This window comes from Bison bison, unplaced genomic scaffold (assembly GCF_000754665.1).
Source record: "Bison bison bison isolate TAMUID 2011002044 unplaced genomic scaffold, Bison_UMD1.0 scf7180017864327, whole genome shotgun sequence".
Taxonomy (NCBI): Eukaryota; Metazoa; Chordata; class Mammalia; order Artiodactyla; family Bovidae; genus Bison; species Bison bison.
In genome coordinates, this window is record NW_011494899.1 from 4,160,859 (window position 1) to 4,172,463 (window position 11,605).

Here is an 11,605-nt window from a genome sequence, read left to right on the forward strand (position 1 = left end):
TGGATCTCCTTGCAGTCCAAGGGACTCTCAAGAATCTTCTCCAACACCACAGTTCAAAAGCATCAATTCTTCGGCGTTCAGCCTTCTTCACAGTCCAACTCTCACATCCATACATGACCACAGGAAAAACCATAGCCTTGACTAGATGAACCTTTGTTGGCAAAGTAATGTCTCTAATTTTGAATATGCTGTCTAGGTTGGTCATAACTTTCCTTCCAAGGAGTAAGCGTCTTTTAATTTCATGGCTGCAGTCACCATCTGCAGTGATTTTGGAGCCCAGAAAAATAAAGTCTGACACTGTTTCCACTGTTTCCCCATCTATTTCCCATGAAGTGATGGGACCAGATGCCATGATCTTAGTTTTCTGAATGTTGAGCTTTAACCCAACTTTTTCACTCTCCACTTTCACTTTCATCAAGAGGCTTTTGAGTTCCTCTTCACTTTCTGCCATAAGGGTGGTGTCATCTGCATATCTGAGGTGATTGATATTTCTCCCGGCAATCTTGATTCCAGTTTGTGTTTCTTCCAGTCCAGTGTTTCTCATGATGTACTCTGCATATAAGTTAAATAAGCAGGGTGACAATATACAGCCTTGAGGTACTCCTTTTCCTATTTGGAACCAGTCTGTTGTTCCATGTCCAGTTCTAACTGTTGCTTCCTGACCTGCATACAAATTACTCAAGAGGCAGATCAGGTGGTCTGGTATTCCCATCTCTTTCAGAATTTTCCACAATTTATTGTGATCCACACAGTCAAAGGCTTTGGCATAGTCAATAAAGCAGAAATAGATGTTTTTCTGGATCAACCATAAAAGAAGAAGGAAATCCTGCCATCTGCAAAATCATGGATGAACCTGGAGGACATTATTCCAAGTAAAATAAGACAGACAAAGAGAAATATTGTCTGATCACACTTGTGAGTAAAAATTTTTATAAAGAAATTAATTCATAGAAACAGAGAGTAGAATAGTGGGTACCAGGGTTTCGGAGAGTGAGAGAAATGGGAAGATGCTAGTCAGAGGGTAAAAAGTTGCAATTATGTGGGATGAACAAGTCTAAAGAGCCAAGGCTCAGCATGATGGCTATAGTTAATAATACTGTATTGAATAATGGAAATATGCTAAGGAAGTAGATCTCAAGTGAACTCATCACAGACACATATGGGAAATAATGTGTTGGTTTGACTGTAGTAATCATTTCACTATGTATATCAAGTCATGTTGAACACAATAAATATATACAATTTTTATTTTAAAGTACATTTTAAAGAATTAAAAGTCTATAATGGTCCTGGTCTTTCTCCAAAATACCCCACCCCCATGACCCTCTAACCTTTCCAACAACTCTCCCATTTGCCATATCCTTTTTCAACCACACTGAATTCTTCACTCTTCTTTAAATATTCTAGACATATTTTTGCATGAGGTATTTTAGCTTGCCACTTCTTAAAATGTTCTGCTGGAACCCACATGGGTAGCTACTTCTCCTTCAGTTCTTTGCCTTCAAATGTCTTTTTAGTGAGTAATTCCCTGATCTTCCTATTCAAGATTAAAATTGCAAACCCACCTGCCCAACTAGCTCTCTATTCCCTTTTCTGGCTTAGTTTTCCCCCATAGAACTTATTACTGTAACACATATATAATATTTATTCACTTAGTGCATCTCCTCATGTAAAACATAAACCTGATATCAAGGACTTTTGTCTGATTGGCTCACTGTTGCATCTCCAATGCCTAAAATAATGCCAGGTCTCCAGCTAGTGATTGTTCCTAGCAAAAGGGCAGTGGGACTTCCCTGGTGGTACAGTGGTTAAGAATCTACCTTCCAATGCAGGGGTTTGATCCCCTGGTCAGGAAACTAAAATCCCACATGCTGTGGGGCAACTAAGCCCAAGCTCCACAACTAGAGAAAGCCCACACTCTACAAAGAAGTCCCAGCATGGCCAGAAAAAAATTAATAAAAATTAAAGAAATAAAAAAAAAAATAAAAACTTCCTAATGAATTAGATGAGATAGAGGTATTCTGATAGGTAGTTCAGATGGTAAAGAGTCTGCCTGCAAATGTGGAAGACACAGGTTCTATCTCTGGGTGGGGAAAATCCCCTGGAGAAGGAAATGGCAACCCGCTCCAGTGTTCTTGCCTGGAAAATCCCATGGGATGGAGGAGCCTGGCAGGCTTCAGTCTGTGGGGTCACAAAGAGTCAGACATGACTGAATGGCTAACCCTTTCACACTTTGAGTAGGGACTTCCCTGGCAGTCCAGTGGTTATGAATACATCTTCCAATTCAGGGGACACAGGTTCAATCCCTGGATGAGGAACTAAGATCCCACATGCCTTGGAGCAACTTAACCTGCTTGCCGCAACTACAGAGTCCACGTGCTGTAACGAAAGATCCTGCTGGTCACAGTGATCCCCAGTGCCACAACTAAGACCCGACACAGCCAAATACATTAATTTTAAAAAATACACATCCACAGGATGAGTAAAAAGATAAAATTTGTTACATTTTTTAAAAAATAAATGCCAGACCTAGACTCTCAGAAAATAATTGTTGGATGAATGAATCAGTGAATTAATGAATCCTTCTAATAACAATCTTAGAAGAAAACTAGAATAGATTTTGTCCTATTTACTGAAATTTTTCAAGGCACAGAAACAGCCAGATGATTTACCAAAGGCCTTAAATCTGTCCCAAAGATACTACTGCTCTAGAGAAAACACACCCTGTCTGAGAGTCACAAATTCTCTTGCTTTCATATCAATACAAAGTCATTTTTTCATAGTAGATCCCTTAGACTCAATTCTAAGAAGAATAGAAAAGAATATACAAGATGCCTGCCTCCTAGGGAGTCTGCAGCACTTTAACATTAAATATTTATGGAATAAGCAAAATAGATAAAAGAAGTGCTAAATTATCATGTAACATGTAGTTACAGACTCTGTTGTTGTTGTTCAGTTGGTAAGTTGTGTCTGACACTTTGCGACCCCATAGACTGCAGCATGCCAGGTTCCCTTATCCTTCACTATCTCCCAGAGTTTGCTCAAACTCATGTCCATTGAGTCAGTGATGCTATCTAACCATCTCATCCTCTAGTGTTACAGACTCTACTGGTGGCAAGAGAAGTTTGTCTTCATTTAATGAATCGCTTTAGTGGAAAGAGAAGTGGGAGAGGGATGTGAAGTAACAGGATGGCCTCAATTACTAAGCAGCTGGTTATACTTGGTGCTGGGGGAGGTGTGGCCCTGCCCCATGAAATGTTTCTGACCTTCCTAGTAGAATGTCTTGGTTGGAACATACACTTTTGTTTCTTTATTTTCCTTGACTCTCTGTGTCAGTTTTTATGCATTAAACAGCCAACCACCCCTCCTAGTCTTGAAGGAATGTCTTGTGTAGGAGATAGACGTTATTGTTTAACAACGTTTTCCACAAATTGCACTGTCTAAGAACTCCAAGTCTTTTGTATTAGCCATTAAATGGGAAACGCCCATCTTCACAAACTAGAACTGCAAGTATTAGTCATGCCTCTACAGAGAGACTCACAAACCAGGGGTTGGAAGAGAACGAAAGACGAAGCCTTCTGATGGCCCTTAGGTGAGTGACTGGGGGGACCCAGCAGGTAAACCCCACAATTGCTTCCCCCCACAGTGGCTTCCCACAGTCTTCAGATGAAGCTCCACCTCACCCCATGAAGCTCCCACAGTCACCCTGCCCCACCTCTCCCCTGCAATTCCCACCACCCCCACCCAGCCAGGATGAACTCCCAGCAGTTCCCAGGACACACTGAGGGTCTTCAGGGCTCCGGGTTTGCGGTTCTTTACCCTTTCTTAGCTTCTTCTGCCCATATTTGTTTTCCTGGTGCTCCCCCTTATGGCTCAACAGGGAACTGCACTCTGGGAATCTATCCTAAGCCAGAAGTCTGACATGGGTGCCCCTGCACTGTGCTCCCAAAGCCATCAGGCTCCCCTGGGCGTTGCTCTCTGCTTAATACAGGTTACCCAGTGCCCTCTCCCCCACTATTCTAAAGAGCCCCAGATGCAGGGGTTGGGTCTTCCAGCAGTGTCCTCGGTGACTAGTATCCATATGGGGCACAGCAAGAACTCAATTGGTGATGATCAATAAACAACTAAGAATCGGAATGGGGTATCAGAAACCAATCTATGGGAAAGCACATCATTTTGTTCTGCTTGGATTTATCATGTTCATTAAGTAAAAGTAAGCTAAGAAAATGTAAACTATCTTCCTGGGAATGAGTTCCTTACATAACTCTTCACTCCTGAAATTCTTCACAACTTTCAGCACAGATATAAGACTACATAAAGCTCCCATTTGCAAAACAGAACCTTCTCCTCTTCCTCTTCAAGCCCTTCCCAACTGGAAAGCCCAGTGAGATAACCTCCCAGTTGTACTAACTTGTGCTAGTGCTAAGTCGCATCAGTCATGTCCGACTCTTTGTGACCCTATGGACTGGAGCCTGCCAGGCTCCTCTGTTCATGGGGATTCTCCAGGCAAGTACTAACTTAGCCTCTTCTATCATTCTGTTCCTCTCCCTAGAGCCTCCTCCAGATCACTTCTGAGAATTCAGTTCATTGAGGAAGCCACTCTTCCATAAAACCCCAGAAGTAAGTTGTACTTGCCAAAACCAGACATCTACATTCCAGAGATTGAAACAGTTTTTCCAAAACTAAATTCAAGCAGTCTCCTAAAACCAAGTCTAGAAATAAATGCTCCTAGCATAGACAGTTTCTTAAGAAATCTTTTCCAATCAAAATAATTTTATTAGTCAGAAATTCTCTGAAACTCATCTCTCCAGTATACATTACATTTCAGTAACAGTCTTACAAAGAACCAGAATACATTGTTTGAAGAGTTTTTAACTCTCAAATTTTGGGCACACTCCTGAATATTCATTGGAAGGACTGATGCTGAAGCTGAAACTCCAATACTTTGGCCACCTGACACGAAAAACTGACTCATTTGAAAAGACCCTGATGCTGGGAAAGATTGAAGGCAGGAGGAGAAGGGGAGGACAGAGGATGAGATGGTTGGAAGGCATCATCGACTCAATGGACATGAGTTTGAGTAGGCTCCGGGAGTTGGTGATGGACAGGGAGGCCTGGCATACTGCAGTCCATGGGGTTGCAAAGAGTCAGACACAACTGGGCAACTGAACTGAACTGAAAGGTTTCTCCAATATCTTGCTTTAGAAAGCTCTTAACATTAGTAATTACTCTTGTCTAAGACTTTCACTCAAGATTCTTGCAATACTTAATAAAAATGGTAATCAGACATAAGACATAGGTAAGTGGGTGGTGTTATTAACTTGTAAGAATCACAAGGTTCTAAATTTAAATAATGTCTAGTTGAAGGAAAATGATAAGACTTGTCATAATATGAAAAATACTGTTCATTTATAATAAAATTGATGGGAGTTTTAGGAATGTGTTTAAACTAACTTTTGAATTGGATTTTTGTTCTTGCTTGCTAATAAAAGTCAACCTAAGAAGAACAAAGGATGGGGTTTTTCAAGAACTAACATGAAAAACAACCAATGAGCAAAACTTGAACAATGTGAGCAATAAAATAGGTATCATTATAGTGCTAGACTATAACCTAAAGAAGAACGTAGTATCCATGAGTCCTATGGATATAAATAAATAATTGAATAAAAAGTAAATGGGGGGTGCTCAGCCGCTCAGTCATGTCCAACTCTTTGTGACCCCATGGACTGTAGCCTGCCAGGCTCTTCTGTCCATGGGATTTCCCAGCAAGAACGCTGGAGTGGATTGCCATTTCCTCCTCAGGCGGATCTTCCTGACCCAGGGATCAAACCCAAGTCTCCTGCCTCTCCTGCATTGTAGATGGATTCTTTACCACTGAGTCACCTGGGAAGGCAGATGTGGGAGAAGAGACAAGTATTCTTCAGAGAAGGATTCCAAGTAACACAGGTGCAGGAACAAGGGAAGTAGAACATAAGCACTGGAAGCCACAGTATATGCTGCCAGCAGGGTCCAAGGATGAATGCTAAAATTGGTGGGCAAGTCTTTAAAAACAGGACATGTTCAGAGTCTCAAAGTGTCTCCCCCCAAATACTTAATAATTACCGTGGGTTTTTCCTTTTCCTTCCCTTTTGCTTTACTTTTTAATTGAGGTATATTTGACCTCTTTTGTAAACTCTGGTGCACAACATAATGACTTGATATGTCTATACATTTCAAAATGATCACCACGGAAGTCTAGTTACCATCTATCACCAAAGATACTACGTTATTATGGACTGTATTCCCCACACTGTACATTTTATCCCCATGACTCATTTATTTTGTAACTGGAAGTTTATATCTCTTAATCTCCTTCACCTATTCATTCCTTCCCCCATCCTCCCCTCTGGCAAACAGCTGTTTGCATGACTGTTTCTGTTAGTCATTCGTTTTGTTTTTTAAATTCCACATATAAGTGAAATCATATAGTATTTGTCTTTCTCTGTCTGACTTATTTCACTTAACATAAATAAGTTCATTCATGTTGTCACAAATGGCAAGATTTCATTTTTTTATGGCAAGTAATACGTAATGCTTCTCAAAAATTCCTTGACACTCTTTTCTCCAGGATGTTGAGCTTAATTCCCCTCTCCTTTGAATGTGGTCAAACTTCCCTGGTGGCTCAGATGGTATATGCCTACAATGTGGGAGACCCGGGTTCGATCCCTGGGTCGGGAAGATCCTCTGGAGAAGGCAAGGGCAAGAGTACTCCAATACTCTTGCCTGGAAAATCCCATGGATGGAGGAGCCTGTAGTCTACAGTCCATGAGGTCACAGAGTTGGACACAACTGAGCAACTAAACTTTCACTTTCTTTTATTGAGTGTGGTCTAAACGTCTGACTCACTTATAAGGAACAGAGAATGGAAACAGAACACAAGACACCTTACGGTGGAGAAACCTGACAGATGCTCCTATCCAAATGATCATAGTTAATATCACCAATAACAAATTATGTTGAAGTCATAAGATATTATGATGTGCTGAAGGGGGCTCTTCATCTCTGTGGAATTCCCCTCAAATTTATAACCCCCATCCATAAGAAAACATCAGAGAAATCCAGACTGAGGAAAATACTTAAAATATGTAGGCTTCAAAAGTCTCAAGTCATGAAAAATAAGGAAATTCTGAGAAAACACCAGGAAGAGGAGAGTCAGGATGACAAATGCAACAGAATGAAGTGGAATTTGGGGCTTCCCTGGTGGTGTGGTGGCTAAGACTCCATGCTTCCAATGCAGGCGGCCTGGGTCCCACTCCTGGTCAGGGAACTAGATCCCACAGGCCACAACCTAGACCTGGTGTGACCAAACAAATAATTTAAAAAAAAAAAGAATGCAGTGGAATTTCAAGTTGGACCCTGAACAGAAAAAGGATGCTAACAGAACAGCTAATGGAATCCAATGAGAGCCTGTAGTTTAGTCTATAGCATTACACCAATGTTTAATTTCTCAGTTTTGACAAATATAGTATGTTTATGTAAGATGTTAACATTAAGGAAAGCTAGAGAATGGCATTTAAGAACTCTCTGTACCATCCTTACACTCCTCTTTAAATCTAAATTTATTTCAAAATTAAAAGTTTTCAAAAGTTAATCTATCTGTTATCTCTATGGGATAAACATGATATTTCACCCAAATGCCATTATGGATGTGTGGATATGGGACAGGAGTACACGTACCATAATCATTTCTCAGTGATTCTAATCTTCAGTTTGTTTGTTTTTCAAATCCATTTGAAGTCCCTATGATAGTTGTATGGAATACATAAGGTAATGATTTTCTTGTGAAAGATTTTGTTCTTTTCATAGCAATCCATTTATACATTATTATTTTTATACTGATATATTGTATCTACATATCACAACATGTGACTTATTTGAAAGTGTTCTTCTAGAAAATAATGAAGAAATCCAGGTAAAGAGGGATAAAAATGTTTTAATTGTTGAAATACAATTGAGTGATTTACATTGCAGTATTAAGTGGATACACAAGGTCGTTATCAAATTAAGAACTTTCCAAATATCCCACTAACCATCAGTGACAAGTCCTTGAAAACAGTACAGAATTAACATGATAAGATGCTTTGATCACACACAAGTAGAATGGGAGACTTGATGGCTATGAAGTACTTGTAGTTACATAAGCCTTTAACTAAAGAAAAGAAGAAGTTAATTGAAATGTACGTACGGCATGCAAACCTCAGCAGTTGAAGTATTGCCATGTAATGTGTTGTTCCCAATAAAGAAACTCCTTTGACATTTAAATAAAGCTGAAAACCAATAGTAAAAAAGGGAGATAGCAGGAAGTTATCAATTTAATCAATTTTACAGCTAAAAATCAACATGAAGTAGAAATAGTGAAAAATAACAGACAAATATATTACTTTGGGTAACTCGTTGATAGTGCCTTATTATTTTAAGTTATAAATAGATGAAGGATTTTAATTTATAAAAACTATCAAAAAAGCATCAGTGAAAAGACATGATCTTCATGAGCTGTGGGGATGTTCAGGTGAGAACACAGCAGGGACACAGCGACCGGCTGGGCAAGAACCCTTCATAAGTTTGTCTTCTGCAGGTGGATCACAGAAAGTTCCATATCCAAGCATGTTGTTTAACCAATTCCCTTCTAGTACCACAACATTCAGTATGTACCCGTGGTTTCAACTACCAACTAAGAATTTGGGGGGAGGGGTGGCGACTGTTTAGAATTTCCTTGGAAATGTCTGTGCACATTACAAAATCCCATGAAGGAAAAATTTCATCCAGATCTTGATGAACAGGCTATGAGGGTAACAAACAAAAAAAAGGGGAAAGAGTTATTAGGAAGCATGAAAGGCAACACTTAGATAAAAATACATCAGCATTAAGCCTGCAAATTATTCAGATTTTCTCTTCAGTAAAACACACATTCAACATCCGTTTAACATCGATCTGAGAATGAAAATGTGGCCAGCATAGGGGGAAGCACTGATGACACTTATATAGAGACAAAGGTGGATGGACAAAGAGACTTTTCAACTTATAACTAAACTATTGGTTGGTCAAAAAGTTCCTCTGAGTTTCTTCACAACATCTTATGAATTGAACTCTTTGGCCAGCCCAATACACCAATGGGATGATGCCCAAACCTAGTTACCCATCAACAGCACGAAGATACAGATTGTTCAGCCACAACCCCACTCCTTTCCTGCTCAGTCAGACCCTCCTGGAAGGGGGCGAGCTATCCACATTATCTCCCTGGGGATCTGATGCAGCAAGCCCATCCACTGGCATTTGAGAAGCATTACTGCACTGGCAGCACTCCATACATCTAAACGGGCAAAACTTCCACCCTTGGGTCATCTGTAGAAGAAACTACACATCTGGAGATACAGCCAATTTTAAGAGATTATGAAAGTGTCCGTCGCTCAGTCATGTCCAAATCTCTTTGCAACCCATGGACTGTAGCCCACCAGGCTCCTCTGCCCTTGAAATTCTCTAGGCAAGAATACTGGAGTGGGTTGCCAGTTCCTTCTTCAGGGGATCTTCCCAACCAAGGGATTGAACCTGGGTCTCCTGCATTGCAGGCAAATTCTTTACGATTTGAGCCACTAGCTTCACAAAGTAACCAATTTGACTGTGAACTTGGGACACTAAGATTTTACACATATGTTGTTTAGTCGCTCAGTCGCGTCTGACTTCAGCAATCCCATGGACTGCAGGACGTCAGGCTTCCCTGTCCTTCACCATCTCCCGGAGCTTGCTCAAACTCATGTACATTGAGTCAGTGATGCCATCCAACCATCTCATTCTCTGTCGTTCCCTTCTCCTCCTGCCTTCAATCTTCCCCAGCATCAGAGTCTTTTCCAATGAGTCAGCTCTTCATGTCAAGTGGCCAAAGTACTGGAGCTTCAGTTTCAACATCAGTCCTTCTAGTGAATATTCAGGACTGATTTCATTTAGGATGGACTGGTATGACTTCCTTGCAGTCCAAAAGACTCTCAAGAGTCTTCTCCAAAATGATAGTTCAAAAGCGCCAATTATTTGGTGCTCAACTTTTTTTATAGTCCAACTCTCACATCCATACATGACCACTGGAAAAACCATAGCTTTTTCTACATGGACCTTTGATGACAAAGTAATGTCTGCTTTTTAATATGCTGTCTAGGTTAGTCATAGCTTTTCTTCCAAGAAGCAAGCACCTTTTAATTTCGTGGCTTCAGTCACCATCTGCAGTGATTTTGGAGCCCCCAAAAATAAAGTCTGTCACTGTTTCCATTGTTTCCCCATCTATTTGCCATGAAGTGATGGGACTGGATGCCATGATCATTGTTTTTTGAACGCTGTTTTAAGCCAGCTTTTTCTCTCTCTTCTTTCACCTTCATCAAGAGGCTCTTTAGTTCCTCTTCGCTTTCTGCCCTAAGGATGGTATCATCTGCATATCTGAGGTTATTGATATTTCTCTCAGCAATCTTGATTCCAGCGTGTGCTTCATCCAGCCCAGCATTTGATATGATGTACTCTGCATAGTAATGCTCAAAGTTCTCCAAGCCAGGCTTCAACAGTACGTGAACCATGAACTTCCAGATGTTCAAGCTGGTTTCAGAAAAGGCAAAGGAACCAGAGATCAAATTGCCAACATCTGCTGGATCATCGAAAAAGCAAGAGAGTTCTAGAAAAACATCTATTTCTGCTTTATTGACTATGCCAAAGCCTTTGACTGTGTGGATCACAACAAACTGTGGAAAATTCTTAAAGAGATGGGAATACCAGACCACCTGACCTGCCTCTTGAGGAATCTGTATGCAGGTCAGGAAGCAACAGTTAGAACTGGACATGGAACAACAGACTGGTTCCAAATAGGAAAAGGAATATGTCAAGGCTGTATGTTGTCACCCTGCTTATTTAACTTATATGCAGAGTACATCATGAGAAACGCTGGGCTGGATGAAGCACAGGCTAGAATCAAGATTACCAGGAGAAATATCAATAACTTCAGATATGCAGATGACACCACCCTTATGGCAGAAAGCAAAGAAGAACTAAAGAGCTCCTTGATGACAGTGAAAGAAGAGAGTGAAAAAGTTAGCTTAAAGCTCAACATTCAGAAAACTAAGATCATGGCATCCAGGCCCATCACTCATGGCAAATAGATGGGGAAACAGTGGAAACAGTGGCAGACTTTATTTTTTGGGGCTCCAAAATCACTGCAGATGCTGACTGCTGAAATTAAAAGACGTTTACTCCTTGGAAGAAAAGTTTTGACCAACCTAGACAGCATATTAAAAAGCAGAGACATTTCTTTGCCAACAAAGGTCCATCTAGTCAAGGCTATGGCTTTTCCAGTAGTCATGTATGGATGTGAGAGCTGGACTATAAAGAAAGCTGAGTGCCAAAGAATTGATGCTTTTGAACTGTGGTGTTGGAGAAGACTCTTGAGAGCCCTTTGGACTGCAAGGAGACCCAACCAGTCCATCCTAAAGGAAATCAGTCCTGAATATTCATTGGAAGGACTGATACTGAAGCTGAAACTCCAATACTTTGGCCACCTGATGCAAAGAACTGACTCATTTGAAAAGACCCTGAT

The 11,605-nt window shown here is 40.6% G+C and overlaps 1 protein-coding gene across 1 annotated transcript in view; it reads right to left on the reverse strand.

Annotated features, from left to right (window-relative positions):
- Window positions 1–7,952: 7,952 nt before the first annotated feature.
- Window positions 7,953–11,605, reverse strand: part of LOC104998297 (chromosome unknown open reading frame, human C12orf75) — a 72,614-nt gene continuing 68,961 nt past the window's right edge. The window contains exon 7 of the mRNA XM_010853389.1: window positions 7,953–8,820. The gene's annotated coding sequence lies outside the window, so the exon portion shown is untranslated. The remainder of the gene's footprint in view (window positions 8,821–11,605) is intronic.